The following is a 21,860-nucleotide window of genomic DNA, read 5'->3' as shown; positions in this document are numbered from 1 at the left end:
TACGCAGCTATAAAAAACAAGTTTGTGTCCTTTGTAGGGACTTGGATGAATCTGGAAACCATCATTCTCAGCGAACTAATAAAAGAACAGAAAGCCAAACACCGTATGTTCTCACTCATAGGTGGGTGTTGAACAACGAGAACATGTGGACTCAGGGAGAGGAGCATCACACACTGGGGTTAGTTGAGGCGGGTAGGGAGAGACAGCAGGGGATGGGAAGGGAGGGGAGGATGGGGAGGGATAACATGGGGAGAAATGCCAGATATAGTATGCACCTGAAGTAAATAAATTAATTTAAAAAAAAAAAAAAAAAGAAAAGAAAAGAAAAGCTACTCCATAAAATTGGAACTGTTGTACCAGATGGACAGCTATCAGTGGAGGGACACACACACACTTTTAAAAAAGATATGAAAAAGTAGGGAAGTATGACACCTCGAAAGGAACGCAATAATTCTCTAATAACATACCCAAATGAAAAGGAAATCTATGAAATGGCTCTGTAACACAATCTCAATCTTAATCCTTGTAAGCTCAAAGGCAGAACTCCTCCCTTCTTCTGTCAAAACATGATACCTGTTAGTAGTTTGTTCTTCCGTATTCTAAGAAAGGGAGGTGAGCACATAAACATGTAGTACAAATTATTTGCACTGAAAAAGTGTGTATACACAGATGCAAATGAGTTAAAAATATTTTGGTCTCATTTCTAGGTGAAGGCTTGATGACTATGGTCAAGAGCCCTGGGCTAACTAAATCCCTTTGGGAGCCTCAGCAGCTGAGGATGTCACTCAAAATTGAGGGTGGTAGATTTTCCTTTGGACCTGTAGGTCCGACTCAAGAACTAATGGCTGCCCTGATCATTCTATAGTCCATATTGTCTGATGAATCCATAGCTTCCTCTTTGGAAAGCTGGAAACTAGAAAGAAGTATTCTATTTGCTATTACCCAAGGAATAATACTACCAGAATAGCAGGTGGACTTTGCTTATTACTCTTCAAAGATTGTTTTCTTAAAAACAACCTTTGTATTCTAGACTAATTTAAGATTCATAGACAAGTTACCAAGGGAGTACAGAAAGTTCTTATGTGCCCTTTACTCAGCTTCCTCTATCATTAACATCTTATATAATGATAATTTGTCAAAGCTAAGAAATTAACATTGGCATGTTAATATTAACTAAGCTCTGGATTTCAGTTTTCCCACTAGTAATCTTTTTGTGGTGCAGGATTCAATGCAGGATACCATGTTGCATTGGGTCATTGTCTTAGTCCATTTGGGTTGCTGTAACCAAATACCCTACACTGGGTAACTTGTAAACTACAGAAATTAATTCTCATAGTTCTAGAGGTTAGGAAGCTCAAGATCAAGGCACCAGCAGATTTGGTGTTTGGTGAGTGCTTGTTCTCTGCTTCAAAAAACACCTTTTTTGCTGTATCCTCACATAGTAGAAGGGGAAAAATAACTCATTGGAGCCCATTTTACAAGGGCACTAATCCTATTTGTGAGGGTGAAGCCTTTATGGATTAAATGGATTAATCACTTTTTGAAGGTCCCGCCTTGTAATACTATCACATTGAGTATTAGGTTCTAACATATGACTTTTGGGAGGACACCAACATTCAAACCATAGCAGTTACCATATCTCCTTGGTTTCTCCAATCTGTAATACTTTCTTGGATTTTTATTACTTTCCATGACCTTAATGTTTGTACATAACTTTTAAAATTAGCTGAAAGTTCATGAATGCGATTAGGACATGATTAATCATGAAAAATTATTTTCAAGTAGCTGTTGTCATCCTATGGATCCCATCCTTTTGAGGACAGACCAGGGCCTTCCCTCTACTTTGCACATCTCTATCAGTGATTATGCTGAGTGTGTTGTGATTTATGGTGATCACAGAATGATATTGAGGATTTTTTGATCAGTGTCTGTTTATCATGGTAGCCAGCAGCTTTCATCAGCTCACTGTAAAGGAAATGAAAAGATCTTTTTTAGGAAACAGGGTCCATTTATTTCCCCCTTGGCTTTCCCTTAGAAGCCAACATATAACTCCCTTAGGTGGCAGCCACCCATAGTAATTTTGAATAATGACCCTGAACCTATGCTCTTTGAAAGCCTCGCCTGCTGGTTGGACTTCCTTGTGCTTTCATTGTTGCGTGTTATCACTTTAAGAGTAGTATTGTTTCTCACAAAGCTTTTAAGCATTACTCTGTGAAAGGTGTTGGAAAGGTGAAAATGATAATTAAATCTTATCTCCAGTGTAATTTTATGATTACATAGTACTATTCCCCAGAACTATGCTTTCAAAATTGTTGTGGGCCCACAAATGCCTCTTGTGTATCACTGTAGAGAAAGTGCTAACGCAGGGCTTTGTTGTCCAATTATTTTTATTTCAGCATCTGAATGGATTCTCGATCTAGGCAGCCATTGTTCATGCTTATCCTTCTCACTGATGTTACAAAGTGAAATGAAAAGCAGGACTCCACAATCTTGTACTTGGATGATTGTAACGCTGGGGTACCAAAGTTAAGACGCTAGAAATAAAGGGATAAACTCTCATCCTCCTGATGACATGGATCTGTGAACTGGTGCATCTTACAATCTCCAGAGACTCCAGGACAGATTAGCAGCCTCAATTTTGAATCCTTCAACTATTTGGTGGAAGATCTTCAGTTATATCCATTCACTTATTCAAGTAGTAATAGAGCACTGACAGTGTGTCAGACATTGTGTCAGTTTCAAGATGACTGAGAATTGGTTCCCATCAGTCTGGGAGGGGATACCTGCAACAGATAATTGCTGCTCAGTGTGGCATGTGCCATGAGGGAAGAAGCTGAAGGAGGTCTGGGAGCGCAGGGGCTTCGGGAGCAACGAGGGAATGAGGGCTGCCAGATGTTTTGGTGAGGGGTCCTGAGGACAATCCCCTTACGAACTTAGGACTTCCCATGCGAATACTGCTTTAAATAACACTTTGTGGGAAATTCAATCATGAGTAGTGAGAATAGAAGAGACAAGGGATTGAGAGAGAAAGTGGGAAAATCAGTTAGGAAGCAGTTATTACAGTCCAGGCAAGGGGATACAGTTTCCCTCCTCCTCTCTTATTTTATTGTCAGAGGAAATCACAGTGTGTAGAAAAAAAATGTATAGAATTGGTTTGTAGCTAAAGAAATCCTAGCTCTACCATTTATTGCCCATGTAATCCTGAGTAAGTCAGTGGAGTTCTCGAAGTCTCCATTTTTCTCTTGCACAGAGTGAAATAAAATGTGGAGAGTAACTGCCTTGTTCTGTTCTGTAATGCAGAAAGTTACATTTCTTTTCCAGACTTTCCTGCTCTTTGGCTTCCAGATGGATTTAACCCAAGAGAGGCAATGGTAAGATTGCAGAGTAGCAGTGGAGAGTAGCCAGGGCACTTCTCTTCCCCTTTCAGCTTCTTGGGGCATCCTTGACAGCAACTCGGTTTCCTTCATGGCTCCAGCTGTTGCTGTCGCCCCAGCTTCTGCACTGTGTTATACCACTGCCTTCTACTGTCCCTCCAGATCTAGGGCTGATAATGGCTTTCTACTGTAGATAATGGCAGGATTCACCGCAAATGACCCTGATTGTATTTCTAACTTTTCCCTCACTGATGTAGCTAATTTTTTCTGTATCAGCTTTCCTCTGTTTGTAGAAGGGATAATGGTTTCTGTTTTCCTGGCTAACATGTAAAATAGAGGTACTCTTTAAATTGCAACATAAGAATAGATATGTGAGGTTATGCTATTATTCTTTAGGACTGTTATACTTGACGAGAATCCTGCAAAGCAAAATTCCATGATGGGCAGAGCTTGGTATAGCTTGTGCTGGTCAGTGGGCCTGTCTATAGGCTTGGTAGGCAATTTCTTTGCTTTTGGGCTCTGGGCCTGTATATCTAGATCAGAAGCCAACAATTGGTTGTGTGTCAGTGGCTTCTCTGGGTTCATGCTCTTTGCGGAGCAGAGACATAGATACGTAAAACATACTCTTGCCCTTGGGGAGCTTATGCCTGTAGAAATTTAGCAGAAAATACCTAATACAGTACTAACATGATTTGAGATTTGTACCTAAAAACAAAGTACAAATTAAGCCAAGTATATTAAAAGTTTCTTTGATGAGTTGACCAACTACCAAGATACGTAAAAGTAACTGGGTATGCATTATAGAAGGCATCATTCTAGACAATGCAGGGCATAGAAAGGAGGACCATGACGTGGTTTTCCTCTCATGAAGAGATTTCTAGTCTCCTGGAGGAGATAAAACAAAATTGAATGAAACTAATGATTAAAGGAAGTGTGTTACAATTGTTTAAGCATTGCAGAAACAGTTAAGTTTTTAAGAACTTTAATATTTTTGACCAGTAAGTGTGAAGTTATCCTACTCCCAGCAATGTAACAATATGTTTAAATTCTTTTCTCTTTTCTCTTTCTTTGAGATGGAGTGTTACCATGTCACCCAGGCTGGAGTGCAGTGGCGTGACCTTGGCTTACTGCAACCTCCACCTCCCAGGTGCAAGTGATTCTCCTGCCTCAGCCTCCTGTAGTACCTGGGATTACAGGTACCTGCCACCATGCCTGGCTAATTTTTGTATTTTCAGCAGAGACAGGGTTTCACCATGTTGGCCAGGATTGTCTTAAACTCCTGACCTCAAGTGATCTGCCCACCTCAGCCTCCCAAAGTGCTGGGATTCCAGCTGTGAACCACCATGCCTGGCCTGAATTTCTTCAACAACAACAACAACAACAACAACAACAACAACAACAACAACAAAAAGAGAGCAAACCTGTCAGCCTAGAATTCTTTGCTTGGCAAAAAAAATCTTTCAGACCTGAAGTCAAAAATAAATATACATATATTTTTCAGAATAGCAAAAGGTGAGAAAATGTGTTGTCAGACTTTCACTATAGGACATGTAAGAGAAATTCTTTTAGGTGGAAACAAAATGATGCCAGATGAGACTTACATCTGCATAAAGGAGTGAAGAACACCTGAAATGGTAAATATATTGTGAATATAAGCACATTTTTCTTATACTTAAATGTCTTCAAAATATTTAACTTTTTAAGGCAACAATAACAATATTGAATTGAGAAGCTCGTAAAGTAGGCAGAAGTAAAATGTATGACAAAATAGTACAAATAATGTGAGGAAGGAAATGAAAGTATTCATCATAAAGTTCTTACATTATACAATAGATGGTACAATACTGTTTGAAGGTAGAGCATCTAACTTCTTGATGCCCACTGAAAACCCTAGAGAAACTGTTGAAAAACAAAACCAAACCCATGAACTAAAAAAAAAGTATTTTAGCTACTAAAACAGTAGCAAAGAGAAAATGAAATAAGAACTGCCCAATCTAAAAGGATACAGGAAGAGGGAAAAGGCAACACAAAACAAATGTAAGAAATAGAAAGGAAATAACAAGATGGTAGATTTAGAGTCAACCATACTAGATAAATGGAAGTGATGTAAATGCCTCAATTAGCATGCAGAGATTGTAAGATTGAATAGAATACCAAGACCCAATTATATGTTGTCTGGAAGAAACACACTCCAAATATAAAAACAGAGAAATGTCACAAATAAAAAGATAATAGAGAGCCAGACACAATATCTCACACTTGTGATTTCAGTACTCTGGGAAGCTGAGTGGGGAGGATTGCTTGAGCTGAGGAGTTCGAGACCAGCCTGGGCAAGATGACAAGACTTTATGGTGGGGGGGAAAAAAAAAAGCTGGTTGCGGTAGCACATTCCTGTAGCCCCAGCTACTCAGGAGGCTGAGGCAGGAGGATTGCTTGAGTCTAGTATTTGAGGCTGCAGTGAGATATGATTGCACCACTGCACTCCAGTCTAAGCAATAGAGCAAGACCCTGTCTCAAAAAAAAAAAAAAAAAAAAAAAAAAGATAGAAAATATTTACTATGCATACTTTAATCATAAGAAAGAGTTGTTGAGTTAATAGTCAGCAAAGTAGACATTAGAAAATAAATATTGCCAGAGATCATGGCACATCTCAGAATGAAAAAGGGATCAACATGTTAAGAACCCATAACAATCATAAAATGAAATTATTCAATAACAAAACTTTAAAATACATGAAGCAAAAGTAACTGTTTGGATTTCCTGACCAAACTACAAGGGGAAAGTTACTTCTCCATCATAGTTGAATATTTTACTCTCAGTAGTTGATATAGAATAAGTGGCAGAAAAAAATCAATAAAGTCAGTAAATATATGGAAGACTTGAGTGGTACCATCAAGCAAATTCATGTTAATGATAGAATACACAGTCTTTTCAAGTGTGTATGAGCACTAACCAACATATGCTACGCTAAAACAAATCTCAATAAATACAAAATAATTGAAACGACATAAAATATAATCTCTGACAATGTAATTAAACTGGAAATTATTATCAGAAAAATATCTGAAATAGTCACAAATATTTGAAAATTAAACACTTCCCCAAATAAAAAAAAGCCATGAGAAAAATTAGAAAATATTTGGAATTAAGTGACAATGAAAAGAACATATCACGATTTATAGGGTAGAGCTAAAGCAGTATTTGGAGGAAAATGTATACCATTAAATATTTATATTGGAAAAGAGGATTCAAAATGAATGACAAGTTGTTACCTTAAGAAGTAAAAAAAGAAGAGGCAAATTAAACCTCAAATAAGTACAAGTTAGGAAATAATAAGAGTAAGAACAGAAATTAAAAACAGAAAAAAAGCAATAGAAAATATCAACTAAGCCAAAAACTGGTTCTATAAAAAGAACAATAAAATGGATAAACTTATAACTAGACTGATCAGGAAGAAGAGTAAATAAAAGTCACTAATATTAAGAATGAAAGGAGATATATCACTATAGATCTTGATACATTAAGGATAATAACAAAATAACACAAATAAATAGATGTCAATAAATCTGACAACTTAGATGAGAGGGACAAAGTCCTTGAAAAACACAATTAACCAAAATGGACTCAATATGAAATAGATTATCTGAATAGCTCTATATCTACTGAATTGAAATTCTAATAAAATATTTTGTAAAGAAAACTCCATTCCTAGTTTCACTAAAAAATTCATCAAATATTTTAGAAAGAAATAGCAGTATTCCAATACAAATTCTTTTACAAAATAGAAGAGATGGGAACACTTTCCAACTTATTTTATGTGGCCACTATTACCTTAATACTAAAATCAGAAAAATTCATTATGACACAAGGAAATTATAGACCAATAATAACCTTCATGAACATACACACAAATATTCCTTAACAACATTTAGTAAATTGAATGAGCAGTATGTAACTGACTGTTTCAATATATAACTCATGAGTGTGTAGGATTTATTCTAAGTAGTGCACAATGGTTTAACATTTGAAAATGAAATTCCTAAACCTGAAAAAGAGCACCTGTAAAAAAGTTACAAGTGGCATTATAGTTAATAGTAAGAGATTAAAGACTTTGTGCCTACGATCAGGAACAACCAAGAATATATCCCTTATTTCTGTTTATTGTTGTACTGGAGAGCCTGGTCAATGCATTAAGGAAAGGAGAAAAATGCAAACACATATACACATTAAGGAAAGGAGAAAAATGCAAACACATTTACTTCTTCTTGGAAAGGAAGAAGTAAAGCTCTCTTTATTTACAGAGGACATGATCATGTCTTTAGCAGATCCTTAGGAATTTTCAAGAAAGATTCAAGAACTGTAAATGTATTTAGCAAGGTTACATGCTGCAAAGTCATTGTACAAGCGACTTTATTTCTCTATAGTAGGAACAAACAATTGGAGGTTAAAAATTTGAAGATACCATTTGGAATGGCATCAAAAAACATGAACTACCTACTGTTTTTTTAAACCCTTAATTTTCTCTTTTTTTTTTTAAATTGCATTTTAGGTTTTGGGGTACATGTGAAGAACATGCAAGATTGTTGCATAGGTACACACATGGCAGTGTGGTTTGCTGCCTTCCTTCCCCTCACCTGTATCTGTCATTTCTCCCCATGCTATCTCTTCCCACCTCCCCACCCCGCCATCCCTCCCCCATTTCCCCCCCAGTGGATCCCAGTGTGTAGTGCTTCCCTCCCTGTGTCCATGTGTTCTCATTGTTCAACACCCGCCTATGAGTGAGAACATGCAGTTTTTGATTTTCTGCTCTTGTGTCAGTTTGCTGAGAATGATGGTTTCCAGGTTCATCCATGTCCCTACAAAGGACGCGAACTCATCGTTTTTGATGGCTGCATAATATTCCAATCAGTTAAGAAAATATGTGTTAAGACCTGTATGCCAAAAATCTATAAAATATTGCTGAAAGGACACCTAAAGAAATAGGTAGATCCACCTTGTTCAGTATCAGAAGACTCAATATTGTTAAGATTGTCCATTTTTCCCACATTAAACTGCACATTCAATGCAATTCCAGTCAAAATCCCAACTGCCTGATTTCAAGACTGACCATAAAGATGTACTAACCAAGATGGTGTTGTATTGGCATAAGGACAGACATGGACATTTTCGGAAAATAGAATAAAATAGAGATTCTAAAATTAGATTACATGTGGTCAATTGGTTTTTTAAATAAAGATGTCAAAAAACTTCAAGAAAGAGAACATTAAAAAAATTATGATGAAGTAACTGTATTTCATATGGAGAAATGAGTATTGACCATTGCCTTGTGTCACACATAAAAAGTAATTCTGTATGGTTTCTGGAAGCTAGAAAATGCTAAACCATAAAATGTGTAAAAGAAAATGGGCGGAAATCTTTTTGACTTTGAATTAAGCAGAGATTTCTTATATAGGGGAGAAAAAAGTGTGAATAATTAAAAAATAATACACTTGGATCTCATAAAATTTAAAACTTCTGCTTTTTTACTGATACCGTTAATTAAAAAGATAAACCAGATCTGGCAGAAAACAGTCAAAATAATATGTTTGATGAAGTATTTGTATACATAATATATTAAAAAAACGCTTACAATTCAGTAATAATAGCATGAAAGGTAAAGAAAAAATTGCAAAACATTTGAAAAGACGCTTACCAGAGAAGATATATGACTAACTAATAAGAATATGGAAAGATACTCAACATCATTAGTCATCAGGAAATACAAACCCACAATAAGGTACCAGTGCAAGTCCGTAAAAATGACCAAAATTGAAAAGACTGACAATACCAAGTCCTGGTAAGCACATAGAGCAAGTAGTATAAGCATTTTTGAAAAAAAGATAGTGGTTTCTTATAAAACCAAACATATTCTTATGTTATGACTCCTAAATTTCCACTTACAGATATTTATCAAAGAGATATCCACACAAACACTTGCATATAATTCTTCAGAGTGGTTTTACTTATGATAGTCTAAAACTGGTAACAACTCAAATGTCCCTGAACTGGCCAATGGATAAACAAATCATTATATAAGTAAACAAATCACTGTATAACTAAATAAATGCATTTTATCATGCATAAACTATGTCTCAGTAAAGTTGGTAAAAACATGGAGATAATATCTACCTTAACTGTTGAAAAGGTGGAACGAGAAAAGTTGGCAACTATTAGCATGGTTTAAAACGAAATGTGTGTCATCCACACGTGCTTACCAGACCCCAGAGGTGTGGGGCTTAAGAGAAATCAGGTAAAACCTAAAGAATAAAATCAGAGGCAGAAAAAGAAGACTTTGAAATTGAGTCTAGATTTCTCTAGAAGTTTTGAAATTTGGAAAAAAAATTTCCCAATCTACAAATATGTAACTTGTTGCAAGTGGCCATTTTCATAAGTCCTGTTACACAGTAGTAGGAACATCAGAGTCTGAGTGAAATAGAGCACTCTTTACCCACACAGTGACAAAGAAATGCCTTGTCCCTTGAACATGTGATAATGAAACATACATATGTTAGCAAATAAAGTGTTAAGACACAAAGAACGTTTTTATGACTTTTCTCAGTCTCCTGACTGGGTGCGTTCTTACATTTTCACATTGAGTTTATGATTCTTGCAGACAGTAGAAAAGGGAGCAATCTCATGATAGCTTGAGCTCAGAAATAATTTGTACCTGTAGAATTCTCTGGTGAGCATTCCAGCTCCAATCCATGTCTAGCTGTACATCCTCCAGCCACTGATCAAAACAGAATGTATTATAATTGTTATTAGAGACTTTTTATTAAGAACAAAGTATTTGAAGTAAAATACATGAAATAAAATATTGTAATTTTTACCAGAGATTTTAGAAAATGGTTTGGAATGATGAGTATATTCTCATATCGCTGGTGTGTGTTGGGCTCTGTGCCAAATGGGAATATGATTTTGAGTAAAACGTCCAAATTATTCTTACATTTTCTGTGGTTTTCTCTATAACTGAAAATTGATTTAGAAAATGAATACTAGTGAATTTTACCCAACAACTGAGGATATAGTATATTGTGGTGTGTTAGTTAGGGTCCGAGTTTGTTTGTTGTCACAGAGGCATAACTTAATGATGGATTAGACAAGATATAAATTCATTTCTCTTTACCTTATTATTTGAAAGCAGAGAGTTAGTAAGGGCTGGTAGACTCTTTCTACAATCACCTATATGTGGCTTCCATTTCTGTGTCTAAAGTGACTTGTTCCTGGTCTGGCTATCACGTCTGCATCCCAGGCAATGTGAAGGAGAAAAGAGGAATGTCAGTGCGTACCCCTTGCTTTTGAAGGCACGGTCTAGAGGTTGCACATCATACTTCTATTCATATGTATCGTGTTGGCCAAAATTTAACTGCAGAGGCACACTTTGTTGCAAAAGGAGTCTGGAAAAATTATTCTTTATTCAGGTGGTAATGTGCCCAGCAATAATTGAGGGCTTTATTAGGAAAAGAATACAACAGTGGATATTGGAGGACATCTAACCATGTCTCACAATTGTAGAGGCTGCAGTAACATGAAAGGAGGAGAGGAGGATTTGGACGGGAGACCTTTATTGATTCTACAGACAGAAAGATTTGAGGACAGCAGGGTTTTCGGATTTGGTTTAAATGTGGTATTCCCTCTCTATTGCTGTGGTAGAGGCTGGAGCCATGGAAACTAGGTGTGACATTGCCTTAGTTGCTCAGGTATGACTAAGCAGGTGACCATGGAAATGGTAAGAAAGGACCAAACCTGAGGAATAACTCAAGTAGGTGATGAATAAGACATGGGAACAGATCAAAGTGCAGAGGAGAGGGGCATTTCAGGGAAGACTTCAAGGTCTGTGGTGTGTGAAAGCTGAAGAGTGTAGGTTACACCGACAAAAACAGGAAACTTGGGAGAGAAGAGCAATTGTTGGGAAAGACGATGACCTTGAAAGGCATAGTGTCCAGTGGCTCTTGATTGTAATTCAGGTCTGGGACAAAAAAAGAGATTGGTGCTTGGTCCATCCTTAAATCCCTGGGCCAATTGTAAGCTCTCTTAATTTCTCTTTGACTTTTGTTTTTCTATGTGAATGCACTTATAAACAGCCTGAAACCTGCGAGTTGTGAGATGTGAAGTAGAATGAGATTTAAATAGTATGCCCGATGACTGGGCATTCACCACTCTTCATTTTGTTATTTTTAGAAAATAGATAAAATAAATCAGCCTACTAAATACTGGCAGAAAATGCGTATGTTGATACCCAGGTTTTGCTCAAATGTCATCAAGTTCTGAAACCAGAGGTTTGTAATGATCAGAGTGTTCCTCTGATATATTTATTATTTATTTAGAGATGGGCTATCACTATGGTGCCCAAGCTAGAGTGCAGTGGCATGTTCCTAGCTCACTGTGTCCTTGAACTCCTGGGCTTAAGTGATCCTTCTGCCTCAGCCTCTTGAGTAGCTGGGACTGCAGGTACATGGCACCATGCCCAGATATCTCTTAGAAATTTCTTTGTTATTTTATTAGAAACTTCCTTGAACTTATCTTTGAGGTCAGTTAAAGCAATCTACATTATCAAAGTGATTTTTTTTTCTAGTAACACTCAGGTAACAATCCCCAATGAGAATTGTGTTGCAAAATTATAGATAACTTTTCTAAATTGTTTCTAAATGTTGAAAGATGAATAAAAATTTGATTAAACAACTAGATATTTTTTAAACTACTACGTGAACTCAGTCAAAGAGTTTGTAATTGGTTAGTAAAGAAGTAACAAGTAGTTTACCAAAAATAGTTTGCCTAAATATAATCTGGTTTTACATATTTCATGTCTAAAGTTGTTTGTATGCGGTTAAGACTAGAAATTAAGTTTTCAGAGACATGGCTGCCCAGGGAATTTCTGTGTGAGTATTGGCGGTAGGAGGGGGATAAGTGACAATATGTAAAGAGATTTCTTCCCTTCTCTCTGCTACTCAAGACTTGTTGGAACAATTTGGTCTTTGTGGAGGTTCACCACTTTGAATTTGATTGACATTTCTGTCCAGTTTCTAAACAACCCATTTTAAAATAGAAGTGAACAAGTTCTTATCACCCTGAAGAGGAAGATGCATTATTGTCTGTTATGAAGTGCTTTCCTTTGCTGTAAAAGACACTATTTGCTTCCTCCCTTTTTATTCAACATTTCTTTGAATGGTCGGTAGAGAAAATTCTTAACAAAGAACTTAGTAATCAGTTGATTCTAGTTGAGTCAAGAGATCAGTTTTTTTTTTTTTTTTGTTTGTTTGTTTGTTTTTTTTTGGTATGAAAATGCTGGCTAAGAGGATTACACCTTGCAAGTAGGAACCAGTTATTCGTCTGGTTAAATATGATTTACTTACAATGTGGGCAGAGATAAAAAGGCTGCTATTAAAAGCATACCTATCTTTCTAAATTCAGTGGTTATTTCCTGCTTAATTTCTTTTTCCTTTTCAAAATTGTCATAGGTGTATCAGACAGTATTTTGGGCTAATGGTCTGGAAAAATTCATTATAAAATCATTTTAGATTACTCAGAGAAAAAGCAGAGACTGACAACTATTGCTATGTTTTCCCTTCTGAATTCCCACAATTTTGTTCACTGTGGACATTTCTCAAATTTGGAGTATAAATGAAAAAGCTTTGAACTTGCTTCTGCTTGTCACAGTGGAGAGCTGAGCAATTGATTTTGGATTAGTTGGCTTCTCATCTACGAGGAAGGGAAAAGCAATAATAATTGAACACATTTCCTTTCAGTAGTAGTAGTTTGGCTGTAAGAATATTTGAGGTGGTAGTTTAAAAATTTTAAATGGTAACATGGGTGCACTAAAATATCATAGTGAGAATGCAGGAAGGCACAGAATTTAGTTCTTAGAAGAATGTATTTTTTGGCTCTCATTCTATATCAGGAAATGACTACAGTATACTGTACTGCAGATCTTACACAGTTCAGAAGAGTAGTGCCATATTTAGCTTAAAACATTAACTTTCTTTAGAGTGAATGTATGTATGTGTGTATGTACCTGTGAGCAGACAGTAATGTTAAAAAAAAATCCCTGATCTGAGTGGATGCTGATCATTCCGTTTCTGAGCATTGGGCAGACTTTATAAACAACACTGGGGAGCATTCTGATCTGTTTCACCAAATGAGGAGGCAGTGGCTTACAAATGGCCACCTACAGGTCCCCAGCTTATCCATGACACTGGGTTGAGCCTGGCAAGAACTAACACAGGGAAACCCAGCTATTTCATCAGCTGTATAGGGATGTGGGCACTTTTTATTCTGGGCCATTCATAACAAAGATCTGTAGTTGACAGCACAGGATTTGTGCACATAGACTAAATGTTGGGGAGGTTGAGAAAACGATGTTCATAGACAGCCCATCTGGATTAGGTATTAGGCACCTATTCTTAGGTATATAAATAAATGCAGCTGGACTATGTTTTTGGAAACATGTACCTATTCAGAAGCACCTCGCTCTAAGTGTCACTCTATCGATATATGCGCTTGCTGAAAGGTTCGTGTTTGCATTCAAGAAGAATCATGTGGAGTAAATGATGTGTTAGTGCTGGTCCCTTTTGGCTCATGGGAGCCCATTGTTAGATTCTGAAAAATTTTGCAAAGTGGTTGTTAAGCACAGGCATTATCAAAAATTAAATTATATAAACTAATATTAAATTATATTAAAAACACAGGTAATGAATACCTCAAGCTCATTGCTTTCTAATTAACTTATCACATTTTACTACAAGATGCTTTTGAGTTTAATTGCAATGATCATGTTTTTATGGTGAAGGCACTATATCATATTGTCTATTACACATCTCTTCCTAACTCTGGGTTTGGGGGCATCTACTTGGTGACTTGAATTCAGGTAAACAGAGACCCAGGATACTTCCTTTTTTTTGTTTTTGAGGCTTTTGATAATGTTAAAAAACAAATCTCAAGAGGTCAAAATAGGTTAGAAATTATGGTATATTTTAAATGTTTATATATTTTTAATACACAATACAATGTATTATGATTCTGCTATTCACAAGATAATTTTAAATTTTAGAAAAAAATGTTAATTCATAGTATATGAAAAGATGTGGCCCCCCACAACAGACCCCAGTGTGTGATGCTCCCCTCCCTGTGTCCCTATGTTCTCATTGTTCAATACCTGCCTATGAGTGAGAACATGAGGTGTTTGATTTTCTGTTCTTGCGTCAGTTTGCTGCGAATGATGGTTTCCAGATTCATCCATGTTCCTTCAAAGGACATGAACTCATCATTTTTATGGCTGCATAGTATTCCATGGTGTATATGTGCCACATTTTCCTTGTCCAGTCTATCATTTATGGGCATTTGGGTTGGTTCCAGGTCTTTGCTATTGTAAACAGTGCCACAATGAACATACGTGTGCATGCATCTTTATAATAGAACGATTTATAATCCTTTGGGTATATACCAAGTAATGGGATTGCTGGGTCAAATGAAATTTCTATTTCTAGGTTCTTGAGGAAGCGTATGGTGCTTTTTTCTCAGATGTTCAGCCTCACTTCTTAGCTCCAAGTCACCCAAAAATTCCATATCTGTTGCGAGAGGGTTCAAAGAGAGTAACTACTTACTCAGATGTAAAGACAGCACTCAATAGGAGAAATCTTGAATATTTTGCAATATGTTTGCTAAATGAAATTTAAGATAATTAACATACATATATAATTTTCTTTCTGAGGATGTTTTATTTTCTGGTCTTCATTTGGTATGCTATTAAGAGAAGTTTTGTTTTAGTGGTTTGTTATCTGCATTTATGAACTTCTCCCAACGAGGCTCTATAATCCAGCACATGGAGACTGTTTCCCCTAATAAGATTTACCTTTATGAATATCTGAAAATCCTTCCAGAAGATTAAATTGTTTAGCTCAATATTTAATCTGTTACTTCCTTTCTAAAGACACCCCGTGGACGCTGACATGCATTTGGCTGATACGAGAGGTATTGATCAGTCATAAACAAACACAAAAAAATTGAGGACCAGTGCAACTTCTCCTAGCTCCACCTTTTAATTCAATTTTGATTTGAGCTGCTTTTGATTAATCTTCTTATTTGTGAGTATGTGAATTCAAGAGGCTTGGTAAGTTTCTAAAGTTGCTGGGCATTGGTCTCTGGCGGATGGCTCAGCTAAAGAACAGTATGATTGCGTTTTTATGGTTTTCAGATATTTAATAGCTTCTTCCTGTCATTTTCTGAATGACTGAATATGGTTCAGCCCTCTGGGAGCAGTGCAGCCTCCAAGAGTGGGGAAGATGACTGAGGTCTGTGTACTTGACTGATTGCCTTAATCTTAATTGTTCTCTTAATTAGCTGCAGTAGCAACGGCATCTGGGGAGAGATCACGGTATTGGTAAACAGCTCCACCTTGGAGCTCAGGGTAATGCCTTTTGGAATCCTGACAGTGAGCAGCTCATGCGCTTTCTCTCCTCAGAGAGGGGGACCTGCCAAATCACTAGGCCCCCAAGGCTGATGAGCCCCCTCCAGCGATCTGTCATTCCAGCAACTGAGAGGGCCTCCAACTGTTTGTCTTTAAACAAATGAAGCTTTAATATGCAAAAAGTAGGTTTTATTGGACTGGATGGACGAACATAAAACAAAAGGAAGGGAATAGGATGCACCTAGCAGGGTATCTAGCTAGGAAGGCAGGCTTGGGAGAAGAAGGCCCAGGAGCAGGGCTATAGCCTGGGAGGGGTGGCTCCTCCCAAGCCATTCTGGTTTTTCCCAGGAAGGCATCACAGATAGGCTCAGCTCAGCTTGTCTCTGAGTTGTGGCTTGGCCCCTGAAACATGGCTTGCCTATTCTTCTTACCTATTTGGGATTTCTCCTTCTCCTTTATATACACTGAGGTGTAGCAGAGAGACACGAAACTTCATCCCTAATTGCCAGAAAAGGAAATAGGAGAAAGTTCACCTAGTCTGGGGGATCTGAAACCTAAACAGTAAAAAACTCAGCTTTTTTTTTTTTTTTTTTTGTGAACCTTATTGGCATGCTGATCCAACTGGCATATTTTGGAGCTTGTAGAACCAGTTCAGGTGCACATTCATGTACAGAATGGAAAGGAAAACAGGTGCTTAGGTGATAAATTACAAGGTCATCACTTAATAAATATTTCTAAAAGCTAAGCAAAGAAGTAAGAAACTGGTATGGAGAAGCAAAATGATCTCAAAAATGACATGAATCAGTTGTCAATATTTTTGAGAAAATAATAGGGGATCTATTGGAGTAGGACTCAAGGGAGGAATCTATGAGGTCTTGGGCAAATCATTTACCTTCTCTATGTAGGATTCCCTTTTGATATAAATAGGTAGGCCCTACACACTCCACACACTTATCACACAGATCAAACATGATCAGAATGAGCTTGCTTTGAAAGGAAAGGCATTATTAAAAACAGACTAGGGATATTTGTGGTTATATTTAATAATGCAATTGTAATACTTTCATGATCACAGGTGTATTTTTATTACCTTGAAAATAAAGATGCAGCTCAGAGATGGTGGCATTTCACATACACATGTACGTGGTTGACCATCTCCTTTTCCATCTTTTGTCCAGAAAATTACCGGGTTCTTAATTTAACCAGCCTGTTTTTCCCTATAGGGCAAACCCTAAGAAAAGACCAACTCCAGTGTCTGAGAGTTGCTTCTGAACCTGAGCTAGCAGAATGTTCGCAGAAAAGCAGTGCCTGGGAATTAAGATGAGTTAAACTATGAGATCATGGTTTGAAGGCATGTGTCATACCATTTTCAGGACAATGCTGAAAACCATAGTGCCAGCTACTTGTGGCCATTAAAATGGCAAGACTGCCTCTTGTCAAAAATGTAATCAGCAAGTTAACCCTAATATTATGCTAATATTGGAACAACTGCATTCTGGTCACCAAAAAACCCCTCCCCAGAATCTCAGCTATATGATATGTTTTATGTTTACCTTTGCCTTGCTATGGTGAGTGGCATTTCATGACAGCCATACATATATATGATATCCGTATTATATGCCTTATGTGTGTATAAGATATATAAACATATATATGTATGCATATATATAACATATATATTTGTGTGTGTGTGTGTGTGTGTGTGTCATAGACAGCAAAATCTCTCTTTTATACTTTCTCTGGACCAAGGGGAAGTCACAGATTTTGGCAATAGGAACATTTGATTAATAGATACTTGATCATTATTGATATGAATGAAACACCAATGCTAATGATGCCCATAAGAAGCACCAGCATAATTGTTGTTGAGGTTTTTCCTAACAGAGGCATTGTGTAACAGAAATTGTTATTAGTGCTCTGTGCTCAGCATGTGCCTAAATATCATTTCCGGGTGCATTTCCTACCATCAGCACAGGGTCCTGTCTCCAGTGTGCTACAGAGCGGTGTCCTTTGGATTCCATTCCCAATACTTCTTTTCCTTTGTTCTTCTCTACTCTACAGGATACAAAAGTAAATTTTCATCTTTTTTTCAATAAGGGGAAGCCATCTATTTGCCGTAGGTCTAGCAGAGGAAGGAAAGAACCCCAGGGCCAAGAAAGCAGCAAGGGAGGACAAAGAAAACAGTAGCAGGAACCACCTAACTGCACTCCTTGTTATATGAAATGATAAACGGCTATTTGTAGAAGTCTGCTTAGTTGGTTTTTTGTTATCTATAGCTGCAGCATTTCTAACTGAGAAAGGAGGCTCTATGAATCTGAAGAATGTGTGAAGCACTAAATATTAAATAAGTGGCCTCAATAGAAACCCCTGCTTTAGTACAAACTCCATTCTTATCTTGAGAAGCCTTGTTATTGGTGATGAAGGGCTTGGCAAACTGTGGCCCCTAGGCCAATCCAACCTTCTGCCTGTTTTTGTAAATAAAGTTTTATTGGCACACATCCATGCTCATTTGTTTACATGTAGTTACATTTGCCCTACAATAGCAGAATTGAATGGTTGGAACAGAAGTTGTGAGATGCCCTATGATCTGTCTAAATGACCTGTCCAAAGACATTTGAACTTTGGCCTTATGGCAAGCAGTTCCTTCTGGCCTTTAATAAATAGCAAAGCTCTTTGGTAAAACCTTTTTTTTTTAAAATTATACTTCAAGTTCTGGGGTATACATGTGCAGAACATGCAGGTTTGTTACATAGGTATACACATGCCATGGTGGTTTGCTACATCCATCACCCCATCATCTACATTAGGTATTTCTTCTGATGCTATCCCTCCACTATCTCCCCACCCACTGCCCTTCTCAAGTCCCCCACATGCTGACAGGCCCTAGTGTGTGATGTTCCCCTCCCTGTGTCTATGTTTTCTCATTGTTTAACACCCACTTACAAGTGAGAACATGCAATGTTTGGTTTTCTGTTCTTGTGTCAGTTTGCTGAGAATGTTGGTTTCCAGTGTTATCCCTGTCCTGCAATTTTAGAAAAAGTGTGATGTGGTGCTGAGAAGAAGGTATATTCTGTTGATTTGGGGTGGAGAATTCTGTAGATGTCTATTATATCCACTTGGTACAGAGCTGAGTTCAAGTCCTAGGTATTCTTGTTAATTTTCTGTCTCAATCTAATATTGACAGTGGGGTGTTAAAGGCTCCCATTATTATTGTGTGGGAGTCTAAGTCTCTTTGTAGGTCATTAAGAACTTGCTTCATGTATCTGGGTGCTCCTGTATTGGGTGCATATAGCATATGCTATATTGAGGATCATTAGCTCTTCTTGTTGCATTGATCCCTTTACCGTTGTGTAATGCCCTTCTTTGTCTCTTTTTATCTTCGTTGGCTTAAAGTCTGTTTTATCAGAGACTAGCATTGCAACCTCTGCTTTTTCTTTTCTCTCTCTCTCTCTCTCTCCATTTGCTTGGTAAATCTTCGTCCATCATTTATTTTGAGCCTATATGTTTTTGTATGTGAGATGGGTCTCCTGAATACAGTACACTGATGGGTCTTGACTCTTTATACAATTTGCCAGTCTGTGTCTTTTGATTGGGGCATTTAGCCCATTTACATTTAAGGTTCATATTGTTTTGTGTGAATTTGATCCGCTTTTTTGATGCTAGCTGGTTGTTTTACTCATTAGTTGATGCAGTTTCTTCATAGTGTTGATGGTCTTTACAATTTGGTATGTTTTTGCAGTGGCTGGTACTGGTTGTTCCTTTCCATATTTAGTGCTTCCTTCAGAAGCTCTTGTAAGGCAGGCCTGGTGGTGACAAAATATCTCAGCAGTTGCTTATCCATAAAGGATTTTATTTCTCATTTGCTTATGAAATTTAGTTTGGCAGGATATGAAATTCTGGATTGAAAATTATTTTCTTTAAGGATGTTGAATATTAGCCCCTACCCTCTTCTGGCTTGTAGGGTTTCTGCTGCTGAGAGATCCACTGTGAGTCTGATGGGCTTCCCTTTATGGGTAACCCAGCCTTTCTCTCTGGCTGCCCTTAGCGTTTTTTCCTTCATTTCAACCCTGGTGAATCTGATCATTATGTGTCTTGGGGTTGCCCTTCTCAAGGAATATCTTTGTGGTGTTCTCTCTATTTCCTGAATTTGAATGTTGGCCTGCCTTGTAGATTGAGGAAGTTCTCCTGAATAATATACTGAAGAGTGTTTTCCAACTTAGTTTCATTCTCCCTGTCACTTTCAGGTACCAATCAAATGTAGATTTGGCCTTTTCACATAATCCCATCTTTCTTGGAGGCTTTGTTCATTTCTTATTACTCTTTTCTCTCTAATCCTGCCTTCTCACTTTATTTCATTGAATTGATCTTCACTCTCTGATATACTTTCTTTCACTTGATTGATTCAGCTATTGAAACTTGTGTATGCTTCATAAAGTTCTCATGCTGTTTTTCCAGCTCCATCAAGTCATTTATGTTCTTCTCTATGCTGGTTATTCTAGTTAGCATTTCATCTAACATTTTTTTTCAAGCTTCCTTGCATTGAGTTAGAATGTGCTCCTTTAGCTTGGAGAAGTTTGTTATTATCCACCTTCTGAAGCCTGTTTCTGTCAGTTCATCAAACTCATTCTTCATCCAGTTTTTTTCCCTTGCTGGTGAGGAGTTGTGAACCCCTGGAGCAGAAGAGGCATTCTGGTTTTTGGAGATTTCATTCTTTTTGTGCTGGTTTCTTCCCATCTTCTTGAATTTATCTACTTTTTGTCTTTGAAGTTGGTGACTTTTGGATGGGGTCTCTGGGTGTAGGCCTTTTTTTGATGTTGAAACTATTTGTTTATCTTTGTTAGTTTTCCTTCTAACAGTCAGGCCCCTGTTCTGCAGGTCTGCTAGAGTTTTCTGGAGGTCCGCTCCAGATCCTGCTTGCATGGGAGTCACCCACAGGGGCTACAGAACAGCAAAGAGTGCTGCCTGTTTGTTCTCTGGTAGCTTCATCCCAGAAGATACCTGCCAGATGCCAGCCAGAGCTCTCCTGTCTGAAGTGTGTTTCAGTCAGGATAAATAGGGGTCAGGGAGGTACTTGAGGAGGCAATCTGTCCTTTGTCGGAGCTTGAGCCCTGTGCTGGGAGATCCATTGCTCCCTTCAGAGCTGCTGAGCAGGGACATTTAAGTCTGCTGAAGCTGAACCCACAACTGCCCCTTTTCACAGGTGTTCTTTCTCAGGAAGGTGGGGACTTTATTTATAAGTCCCTGATGGGCTGCTGCCTTTTTTCAGAGATGCCCTGCCCAGCAAGAAGGGAGTCCAGTGAAAGTCTGTCTGCAGAGGTTTTGCTGAGCTGCTGTGGGCTCTGTCCAGTTGCTGTGTAATCTTCCCTGTCACTTTGTTTACACAGACGAGGTTAAAACTGCCTACCTGAGGCTTAGCAATGGTGGATGCCCCTCTCCCCATGAAGCTCAAATGTCCCTGATTGAGCTCAGGCTGCTGTGCTGGCTGTGAGAATTTCAAGCCAGTGGATGTTAGCTTGCTTGTCTTCGTGGGATTGGGAACTGCCAAGCCAGATCACTTGGCTCCCTGGCTTTAACCCCCTTTTTCAGGGGAATGAGAAGTTCTGTCTCACTAGCATTCCAGGCACCACTGGGGTATGAGAAAAAATAAAAAATCTTCTGTGGCTAAAATGACTGCCTAGTTTTTGTGCTGGAAACCTGGGGTGCTGGTTTTGTAGGCACCGGAGGGAATCTCCTGGTTTACAGGTTGTAAAGACCGTGGGAAAAGCACGATATCCAAGCCAGAGTGCCAGAATGTTGGAAAGAGTCCCTAATGGCTTCCCTTGGCTAGGAGAGGGAGTTCTCCTGTCCTTTGCACTTCCTGGGTGAGGCTGTGCCCCACCCTGCTTCGGCCTGCCTCCTTGGGCTGTACCCACTGTTTAACCAATCCCAATGAGATGAACCTGGTACCTCAGTTGGAAGTGTGGAGATCACTAGCCTTTTGCATCACTCTTGCTGGGAGCTGCACACTGGAGTTGTTCCTGTTAGGCCATCTTGGTGGAAATCCC

This window comes from Saimiri boliviensis, chromosome 1 (genome assembly GCF_048565385.1).
Source record: "Saimiri boliviensis isolate mSaiBol1 chromosome 1, mSaiBol1.pri, whole genome shotgun sequence".
NCBI lineage: Eukaryota > Metazoa > Chordata > Mammalia > Primates > Cebidae > Saimiri > Saimiri boliviensis.
Note: the sequence above shows the minus strand (reverse complement) of the source record.